Source organism: Equus asinus, chromosome 16, assembly GCF_041296235.1.
Source record: "Equus asinus isolate D_3611 breed Donkey chromosome 16, EquAss-T2T_v2, whole genome shotgun sequence".
Lineage (NCBI taxonomy): Eukaryota > Metazoa > Chordata > Mammalia > Perissodactyla > Equidae > Equus > Equus asinus.
In genome coordinates, this window is record NC_091805.1 from 30,855,313 (window position 1) to 30,865,990 (window position 10,678).

The window sequence follows — 10,678 nt, forward strand, 5'->3', positions numbered from 1 at the left end:
CTTCCCTCCTTGTTCTGTTACTGTTTTAAAATTTATTTAAAATCTCCTCAAACTAACTATGGCTTTATCATGTTACTAGCTCATGCAATCCACTTTCCATTCAAAAATGTTTCTCACATTGGCGAAATTTTGACATTCAATGGACCAAGGCCACAGACCGTTTTACACTTCTTAGTATGATTCAAACTCTTTGGAGAAACTCTGGCCTCTCAGACAATATTTTCACAGTCAGAAGAATTTAGTTGCCTATGATCTCAGTGGTATTTAATAGTAAATCCTGAACTACATGTTTAGCAAAAGCAGTGGAAAAAAATGGATGTCAAGTCCATTAATCACAGAGGAAAAAATTCTCTGGGTTGGAATGTCAACCAGGCATTAGCTGTGCCTTCCACTGCAAAATCTATTCAAAGGACCTCCTGATTAGGTCAGCTCATCCTTATGCCCTGAGATATTTTAAAAACAGAAACTGGCAGTTAGAGCTATAATCCTTTTAACACTTTAGGCTGTGCATGGTGGATATCTAGTCATAGGGACAACCATAGGCAGCTCGGGTGGCATTTCACTTATAGCTGTCAGCTTGACCAAATCACATACAAAATCGATATAAAACTGCATGTTCTGCAAAGTAAATATGTCCATTAGATGGGAAGTGTTTCAGAGTAATTTAAAATAGTCTGAAAATATGCATTTGTAACTGAAGGATTTATTTAAGATTGATTTTGGGAAAAGTAAAAGTAAGCAAAATGGTGTTTACTTCTTATATTCTAGATAAAAGGAAGCACTAAGAAAAAATTCTGAATTGTACCTATCAAAATTGATGAGGTAGAGAATGTGATGTTGGCATTTGTGATGATATTAGAAATGGAGTGATATTAACTGCTAACCATTTGAAACTTGCAAATGCCCATTTATGAATTCCTGGTGTAAATGCACAGCCACGCCATCAAGTACATTTACAACCTGTGAATCACTAAAGACTTGGGAGGCAGCCTCTTGTCCCTGGCAGATGCTATCCGCATTCCTCAGCTCTCCCAGTGGCATTCAGAAACAGAGGCTGTTTCTGGAGAGAAAGAGAATAAAGATTCCAAAAGGCTTAAATTAGAGTGGCTTTGAAATAAAATGCATTTTAAAAATATGCTTTAGCACTGCTATAAAATGATGCTATTGTATTTGTCATACTTCTGTTAAAAATGATGCCATTTATACAGCGATAGAGACAGTGAGCTGGAAGGGAGAACTGAGAGATGTTGGAATGTTTGATGATATTCTTTTCCTTCCTGGGCATTGGGAAATTCTGCAGTTGTCATTCGCATTAGCAGAATGTAGAACATTAGCTGAGCAATGCCAAGGTGCCCTCGTGGGAGGAACCAAGGCTACTTTGCCCAACATGTTAACCTCTTGAGTGCCACGTTGCTAGAGGAGTTAATGTGTATTGAGGAGTTAGAGGAAGCCATATAGTGGGAAATACGATTCTATAAAACATGATAGGTAAATCCAAAAGATAGGAATATCATGTCTGGGGATAGCCTCTGTTGCCCAATAATTCTGGTAGCCAGAGGGACATCCTTCTCACGTCCTGCTTTGTATAGTCCAGTGTGAAAATGAAACTGCCTATCCTCCCCATCACTCCCACTCCTCCCATCCTCCCCTACCCTCCTTTACACGCACTCTTGGAAGAAACCTTTGGGAGACAGAGAACTTGAAAGAGCCTGCTCATTCACGGCTAACCTTCTCTATTCTGTGCATCCAATGAATGTGGCTTCACTGTTTATTTTAACATCCATTTCCTTCAGAAGCTTTTTTTTTTTAAATTCTTAGGTTTTATCATATATGTGTCGTGGAGCGCTAAGTTTGACGATGAATGTAGTATTTATGAGTTTATTCTTGGGCCATATGATTAGCATGTATTTATTAAAAAAATTATTTGGTGTCTCCAATGAACCAGGAACTTTGTGTGGAGTACAGAGTGAACAAAATGCAATGTCTGTCCTCCAGAATCTTGCACAGCAGGGTCAAAGTTAGCAGATTTGTTTCAAAGCAATATGTGTAATTCTTCCTTCCCCTGCCCAAAAATTAGGAGAAAAGAAATATGTAGAATACAACAGGCTCCAGCCCAAGGATCATAAGTAGAAGTATTTAAAAAGTAAAACTTTGATTAGGAATTGGGAACAGAAAGTCCTTTCTGTAAAAAATAGCTCATGATTGAACAAAGTCTTGTTCTGTTTATCTTAGGAGAAAATTCATACTTGAAGAACATCTAATCTCCTCACCTTGTGGATTTTTTCTACTTCCTTAATTTCCAACTGTTCAGTTCACAGATACATTCACATATTTATCAAGTTTTCTAAATTTTTCTGTTATTCCCCAAATCAAGAACCCCACCGTCTAATGAAGGAGAAAGATATAAACAGAAAATTGTAACACCTAAGTAGTTTCTATCAGGGAGGTATGAACAAAGAGCTGTAGGAGCTAAGACGACGCAAAAACTAGCACGGCTTGGTGAGGAAGTGAGAGAAGTGGTTTTAGAGGAGATGATAAGAGCTTTCCAAGTAAAGAAGCAGGAAAGACTGCCCGAAGCAGCAGGAACAGCATGCACAAAGACACAGAGGCTAGAACAAACCCACGCGTAGTTAAGGAAATGCCGTTATTCAGTGGTTTCTTGAGAATCAGCCTACAATGAGTTAAAAGAAGTGGGAAGGTATGTAGGGATGTCAAGTGAAGAGCCTTATAAGGCAGATAAATGAATCCGGATTGTCCTTTTGGCAGAGGGCATTATGGAAGGCTTTTGAGAAAGATCATGGTATCATTAATGTAGCGTTATGATCACTTTATAAAAAGAAAGACATTAAAATGAAGTAACGAGAAGATATCACCTTTGTGATGTCTTGAAAGTGATGGATGACCAGCTATGATTTCATGAGGGTAACCTGGAGAAGAAATATGGGGAGCCTGAACAGGGCAGTGGCTGTGAGGCTGCAGAAGAGGGAACACATTGGAGACGTTGTCACTTAACATATTAAATAGAAGGTGGGGACTCGTTTGAAATGAGATGGGAGAGCAAAGACAAGAATGACTCTGGATTTATCAGATTATCTAATTGGTGGTTGGTGACACAAGGCAGGAAAAAATTGTTAAAAGAAGCATGTTGGGGCAAGGTAAAGAGTTTGGTTTGGGATGTGTTGAGTTCCAGGAGTCTGCTGGGGGACTCTAAAGATCTTCCTAAACCAAACTCTAAACAGGGAGCCTGTCACTGAATTCCAACACATAGTGCCAGTCAGTTGAGAGCTCTCCTGCTTTCTGCATGCTTCTCTGTTGCCCCTGCTCCATTCCTGGTTAGCAACCTAAGGGAGGAGGAGGAGAAGCATCAAGTGAGGGAAGAGAGGAAAGGCTGACCATGGCCTCCTTCAGCTTTTGAACTGCACCAAGTCTCAGTTAAGGGAGGTGAGAAACTGCAACTCTAAATTGAATTTGGAGCATCAAATAGTAGAGAGTACCGCATATTTTAATTACAGACATGGCTGAGTTTTTCTATTTCAGTGACTTTGGGACTTTTTGTCAGCCAAGGGTAACAAAAGAATAGTTGAAATAGTCATCCAGTGGCAGGGGAAGAACTAGTGACACAGGAAATTTGAAGGTACAGTGAATGACCAAAATAAAGTGTACTATAATCACCATCCCAGAGTCCGGAGTCTACGCAGAGGAAGACGAAAAGGCCTTAGACTGAAGCTTGGGTAACAGCAGCATTTAAAGAACGGGAAGAAGAAGAGGCATCTTTGGAGGAGAAATTGCTGCAAAATAACACCCTCCAATTTGTTATGGATTGAAAACTCATAACAATGGTTTTTGTTACCAACCATCTTTTCAGATAAGTGAACTCAAACTAAGAAAGGCAATATTCCTCCCAGGGTCACGTAGCTGGTAGGCAGCAGAGCTGGGACCCAAAGTCTGATGTGATTGATCTCAAAGCCACTGTGCTAACCATTCCTTAAATCTTTAAAAAATCACTAATTTAGAATTACAAGGAAAATATGAATAAAGAACTGAGTGATATTAGAACCAATGATAATAAGGTTGAACATTTCAAAGACCAAGTTAGTAGGAATCTGATGCTAACTCAAAGTATTGCAGATAAAATTGGCATATGATTCAAGATACTGTAAATCTTCTGGGTCAAACCATACTCCCAAACTTGTGCCCTCTCTCTGACATTTCCCACAGTAGGCTGGCACTCAACAATTCAACAACTGATGTGAGCTGGAGATCTCAACCAGCATTAGTGACCTCTTGTGTCCGCAGTGCTCTGTGTCTGGAGGAGGCCCAAGGAGACCCCATTGGTTGTTTCCATCCGCCCTGAACCTATACCTCTTTTGTAGGCTTTTTTCAGCTGTGACTCATTATCATGAAAAATTCTCATAAGAATAATTTTCCATTTGGGTTTCAAATTATGTGTTGAATAAGGATCTTTAAGCAATGTATTCATTAAAAAAAAAAAATGAAAACATGGCCTTTCTGAGTTATTTCACCTATTTGAAAACATGTTTATAAGGGAAGCCCTAAGCTGATTCAAGAAGCATAAGGTCACTTGTCTCTTTAGTTTTCATTAGTAATGATATGTAATAAGCATAAGGACATACTCTTAACTGAAAATTAGTGCTGGTGAGCTGAGCTATAACTTGAGGAATGGAGGGCTCCAGCAAACCTTTGAAACTTCTCCATTGTGGAGAAGAGCAGTCATTCCATAAACTGTGATTTTTTTTTCTTCTTAAAGACTTTCTTCTTGTTTGACCCAGTCTTCATTTAAGTTTTAATTTTGGAGTTTTTTTCCCATAGAAATGTCTTATGGAGCAGTAAAAATAAGTTTATTTCTTTAGAAGGAGGGCTGATTACTGAGGTGAGAGAGGCCAGCCATAGCCCAAAGCTGTACAGAATTTGTGCTGTTCAACTGGAAATAGAAGTCCATAGCACTCCTAGTATTCTGTTCTCCAGTATTACACGCCCTTCATTTCTACTCTTACAACCTTGCAAATGCCATCTTATTCTAAAGAGTGCCTTATTGATAGTGCGATTTTCAGGTAAATTGAAACCTTTCCTCTCTCTTTCAATCCAATGTCTCTCTCGCACACACCCGCTCACAGACACATACACACACACTTGAATTAATAGTAAAAAGAGGCTGTTTTGCATGCCACTTGCCCTGCATATAGACCTGACCACCAAAGGAAGACTCGTCCTGACCCTACCGATATTTGTTATTTGATTTTTTAAATCAATTTTTTATTTGTAATCTCAGGTATTGTTGACCTTGGAGAACTCTCTGAAAGAGCAATCTGGGAGCCGATTTCAGTGCGTAGACAGTCCTGTGGAGAATAAGAAAAAATAGTGTAGTCTGATAGGTCAAATTTTGGATTCATTTTTCAAAGGTCAGAAGTGCAAATCCCATTAAGGTTGTACTTATGATAAAATTTCTTTTAAATTAGTTTTTTCATATTTAGTTTGAAAATCTATAAGATGGTCTATGATGATCTTATAGGAAAAAAAGCTGAATTGTGAAAATAAATTTAATGACCATGGCTAAAAATAGGATCTTATTACACCTCCATTGATTTCAATTCAAAACATGAGTTCAAAGGTGAATGGACAAATGTGAAGTTGAAAATACTCCTTTGGAAAAATTGAGGACCCTAATGTCACCAACAGAATTTCTGCTAGACTCTTGATGTGACAGACTGGTTCAGTTCTGCGTAAACTCTGGGATGTGGGTGTAAATTGGTCTCAGGAGCCTTGGAGATGGAATGGTAGATGTCTTAGTCCATAGTAGTCAGTCCATAGCATTCTGCCCCTGGCCCCCCAAAACTCTTGTCCTTCTCACATACAAAATACATTCATTCCATCCCAACAGCCCCCCAAGTCTGAACTCATTCTACCATCAACTCCAAAGTCTAAAGTCCAAAGTCTCATCTAAGTCTCATCTAAAACAGATACGGGTGAGACTTGTGGTATAATTCATCCAGAGGCGAAATTCCTGTCCAGCTGTGAACCTGTGAAACTGGACAAGTTATATACTTCCAAAATACAATCTAGGACAGGCCTAAAGTAGATATTCTCATTCCAAGAGGGAGAAATTGGAAAGAAGAAATGGGTAATGGGGTCCCAAGCAAGTCTAAAACTTAGCAAGGCAAATTCAATTGGATCTTACAGCTCAAGAACAATCTTTGGCTCAGTGTCCTGCTGCCCAGACCCACTGGGGTGGCAGCATCATCCGCACGATTCTGTGGGGTGGCCCTGCCTCTGAGGCACTGGATGAAGGTAATCCTGGACCTGGAAACCAGAGAGATGGCCATATCTTTTGAAACCGAGAAGGAACCAGCCCAGCCCCCTGGGCTTGTGCTGGGTGTGGCAGCCATGATGATCTCTGAATCACCTTCAGGGTCATTCTTACCTTTCTTAAGGAATAGTGCATTTTGCAGCTCACTAGATTTATGGTCCCATCTTGTAGAATCCAAGAAATCTGACAGTTTTTCCTTCATTCTATCTCACTTTCTCTGTCCCCCTTGGTTCAAACTGACAGTGTCTTTGCTGATATAATCCCGTCTTTTCTTTACTGAACCACACTGTTGGTGTTCTCTTCTGAACATGCTTTCTCATTTTTTGCTTTATGGACAGGCTGAGAATTTTCCAAATCTTCAAATTCTGGTTTCTTTTAAACAATTCCTTCAACTCATTTCTCTCTTATCACATTTTGATATAAGCAGTCAGGAGGATTCAAACTGATCCTTCAAGACTTTGCTCAGAAATCTCCCCAGCTAAATATTCAATTTCATCACTTGAAAGTCCTACTGTCCACAAAACACTAGAACACAGTTCAGCCAAGGTTTTTGGCACTTTATAGCAAGAACTGCCCTTTCTCCAATTTCCAATAACATGTTTCTCGTTTCCATCTGAAATCTCGCCAGAATTGCCCTCAACATTCATATTTCTAAGCATGCACCTTAAAACTCTTCCAGGCTCTGCCTATTACCCAGTTCCAAAGCTACCTCCTCAGGTTTAGGTGTTTGCTACAGGAGCACTCCACTTCTTGGTACCAAAATCTGTCTTTCTCAGCTTGGGCTGCTGTAACAAAATACTATAGACTGTGTAGCTTAAACAATAGACTTTTACTTCTCACAGTTCTGGAGGCTGGGAAGTTCAAGAACAAGATCTCAACAGATTCATTTTCTTGGCAAGAGCCCTCTTCCTGTCTTGCAGATGGCTGTCTTTTCCCTGCATCCTTACATTTCGGAGACAGAAAGCATTCTCTTCAGTGTCTCTTCTTCTAAGATCACTAATCCCATCATGAGGGCCCCGCCTTATGACCTCATCTAACCCTAATTACCTCCCAAAGGCCCCACCTCCAAATACCATCACATTGGGGGTTAAGGTTTCAACATAGGAATTGTTGGGGGAACACGATTTAGTCCATAACACTAGAGAAAAAGGAGGAAGAGAAGTGCTTCTTTCTTTGGCTATGACTCCTCTGCCACAGCTCTAGCTGGCTCACACTGTCTGTGGACTAGGAGGAAATTGGGTGAGTCCTGGCTTCACTCATCTCCACCCTTATCCCCAGGAACACATGCTCTGTTAATTCTATCACTCTGTGACCTTGAGCAAATTGTTTAACAGCCCTGGGGCTTCATTTTCTGGTTTTCTCAGGGCTGAGTGAATAATTTCAAAGGCCAGGCAGATAATAATACATGAGCAGAGCTGGACTCTAAAGGCTTGCGGCAACTCAATAGTGCATGCCCCAAGTAAGCCTATTCAAGTGGCTTCCATTGTTCCTTTTAAATTTTAGAGGCCAAATCTAACATGCCCCTAGAGAGGATTTGGCCACGCCTGGACTAGATGTTCTCTGAACTATCTTCCAGATTGAACTCTATGAATGAGCTCTAGATACTGATGGTATTTTCTTCTGTTCTTCCCATTCCCTAAGACTCAGTGAGGTTCAGGAATCTTGTCCCATCCTACTTCACATAAAGTATTTATCTAAGATTCTCTGGGGTTGTGGTCAATGAGGTTGAATCCTTTCCTCCCATAGAAACTTCCTTGAGATAGTAAAACCATACTAATGGATCTGAAGCAGATCAAATTTGGGAATATGATAAGTTAAAAGCACCCACTGAAATATTCAATTTTAATAAAGTCTTGGCATTTAAAAACATGTTATTACAGTTAACTAGCTCACTCTATGTCTTTTGGAATACCGTCTTTTCTGTTTCTCCAAATGAAGAGCAGTGACCCTATTCTGCTGTTGTCACCCTTTTGCTCTGTGGGAGTATCTTCATGTGGGGTAGAGAGGGAAACCTATCTGAAAGTCATCTGTGTATTATAAAGTATCAGACCCTACTGAAGATCAAAGGACTAGATTATCGATCTTTAAATTGATTGGATTTACTGGTATCATGATTCAAGAGCCACTAAAGTGATAAGCTCAAATGGGTATTTAACCCTGCATATGAAAATTTTATGCAGAATCGGATGATTACATGAAGTGTAGGCTTACTGTCTCTTTAAAAAGTTGTGAGATTATGTCACAAGATTTCACGTCATCTTTTGGGATTTCATCTGTAGGTAAGTCTCTATTGTTTGGGTACTTTTTTGCCACATATAAACCTAAAATCTGGAGCAATTAAATTTCAAACGAGTCATGTGTTTGTGTGTTTGTGTGTGTGTGTGTGAGTGTGTGTGTGTGTGGTGATGCTGGTGACTAGATCAGGCAAGAAATTCCCCTGTCAGCATCTTGACTGTGACCTCCCAGGGAAAGGACTGTGGTTCTCAGTCATTTGGTTCTCTTGGACTTGATGATGACTTTTTACTGGGTTATAATAGAACCCTACAGGAGGGATACACTTGAGAAAAGCAGATCCAAATCTTAGTCTCTGGCTCACATTCCTTGATCATGGATTTGCTGATCCTCAGCTCTTCACATCCCTTTCCTGGTTCAGGCATCCCTGGGGAGTTCTCATAAAGAATGAATGACCATTATTGTCATGTTTGCTGCCACAGAGCTTCCTCTCCTCTCTGCTCCCTTCGGGGCACACCAACCCCTCATTCTGTGGTTCACTGGTTATCACAAGGCACTCAGCCCTCTGGCCGTGGCCATTAATCCCATGTGGCTTTGTGAAGTCATCGACAACAAGGGGCTTTCTACTTTCCATTCCAATGACCACTTACTGAAGGGAGAAAGGCTCCTTTCTCTTTTGAGTTTATAATTCCTTAGGCCACAGTACAGGGAGACCTTCTCACTGAGTTCTATTAACTGGCCTGAATGGAGAATTATCTCAGTTTATTTGGAATTTGGCACAATTTTCCTTAACTGAGTTTGAGAGACAAAGGGATTTTGTATAGCACTTCACCCAAATCATTCTTCCCAACCAATGTCCCTTGTAGGGGCCTTGATGTAGTGGAATACTTCCGAATCTTTCTTCCTCAAGTTGATTTATGGCTCCGTCTAGGCTCTCTCTCTGCTTTCCCCTCTTTTTTTCCCCCTTCCTTTGCTTGGTTTCTTCCTCCCCCTTTCCCTCCCTCACTCCTTCTTCCCTTATCTCAACCTTCCCTCCTAATTCCTAATAGATGTGTGGAGGAAAGGCCTTGAAACAGTTGCGAATGGCTTCTTGGTTGTGGGGCAAGTAGGGAGAGTGAAGATCAGGAAGGGACAAAGAAGTGTTGACGGACATTTACTTCACAAGCCGGCCTCTGCGAGGGCTGCTCACTCATCTCCCTAAGGCGAGGCTCATAAGCCCTGGGTTGCATCCCGTGCTGCCTGGAACACTGGGAGGCTTGGAGTTAGTTTTCTTGCCCCCACAGGCTTGATACTTCTGGAACATAAACCTGCAAGGAGAGGCATCGGTTGGAGAGAGGGTTTGGGTAAAAACTATTTAGTTTATTTTTTTCTACTGCAAATAACCCAAAATGGGGCCTGTAATACAAGGACAAAAGGTAAGCCCTGTTTAATTTACCTGTTTGTCTTTGTGGGATTAAGTTAACCCTTATTATTGGGTCCCCATAGTATTATTTTCTAATTAAAACATATATGTCTAATGAGTTTTCAGAATAATAAGACATTTACAATACCCTAATGAAGGGCATTCTTTTCATCTTTATTTACTTAGCAGCATAATCAAGACCAACTTAGTAAGGTTAGATGTGGTCAAAAGAAATTTATGAAGAGTGGCTATTAAGAGATGGGGCATATCTATGCAGACTGTGGTTAAATAATGGTAAGTAGGACGTGTTTATTAAAATGATGCAGGATTTTATCCCTTCATTCTTGAGTTCTCTTAGTACCTGACATTATACTGCTATGGTTTCTATGGAAACAGCACACACTCTTCCTTTCAGTTGACCTGAAGTTCAAGCCCTGCTGTTGCAATAGAAATTCTCAGAAACACCTCCACTTTTATTAAAAACAAAAATACCAAATCTATGCAAAAAGTATAAGCAAAAAAAGAGGGCAAGAAAATCCATTGGCTATATTGCAGAAAAGAAAAGAGGATGCACAATATTTTCATTAAGAGGGAATCAAGAAACAATGTACTATGCTGGAAGTTGAGAGCGTTTGTCATTTCCTTCCCCTAAATTACCTTAGAATTGATCCTCCTGAGCCTGCCTTAACATCTGCACCTTTCATTTCTAATTCAATATG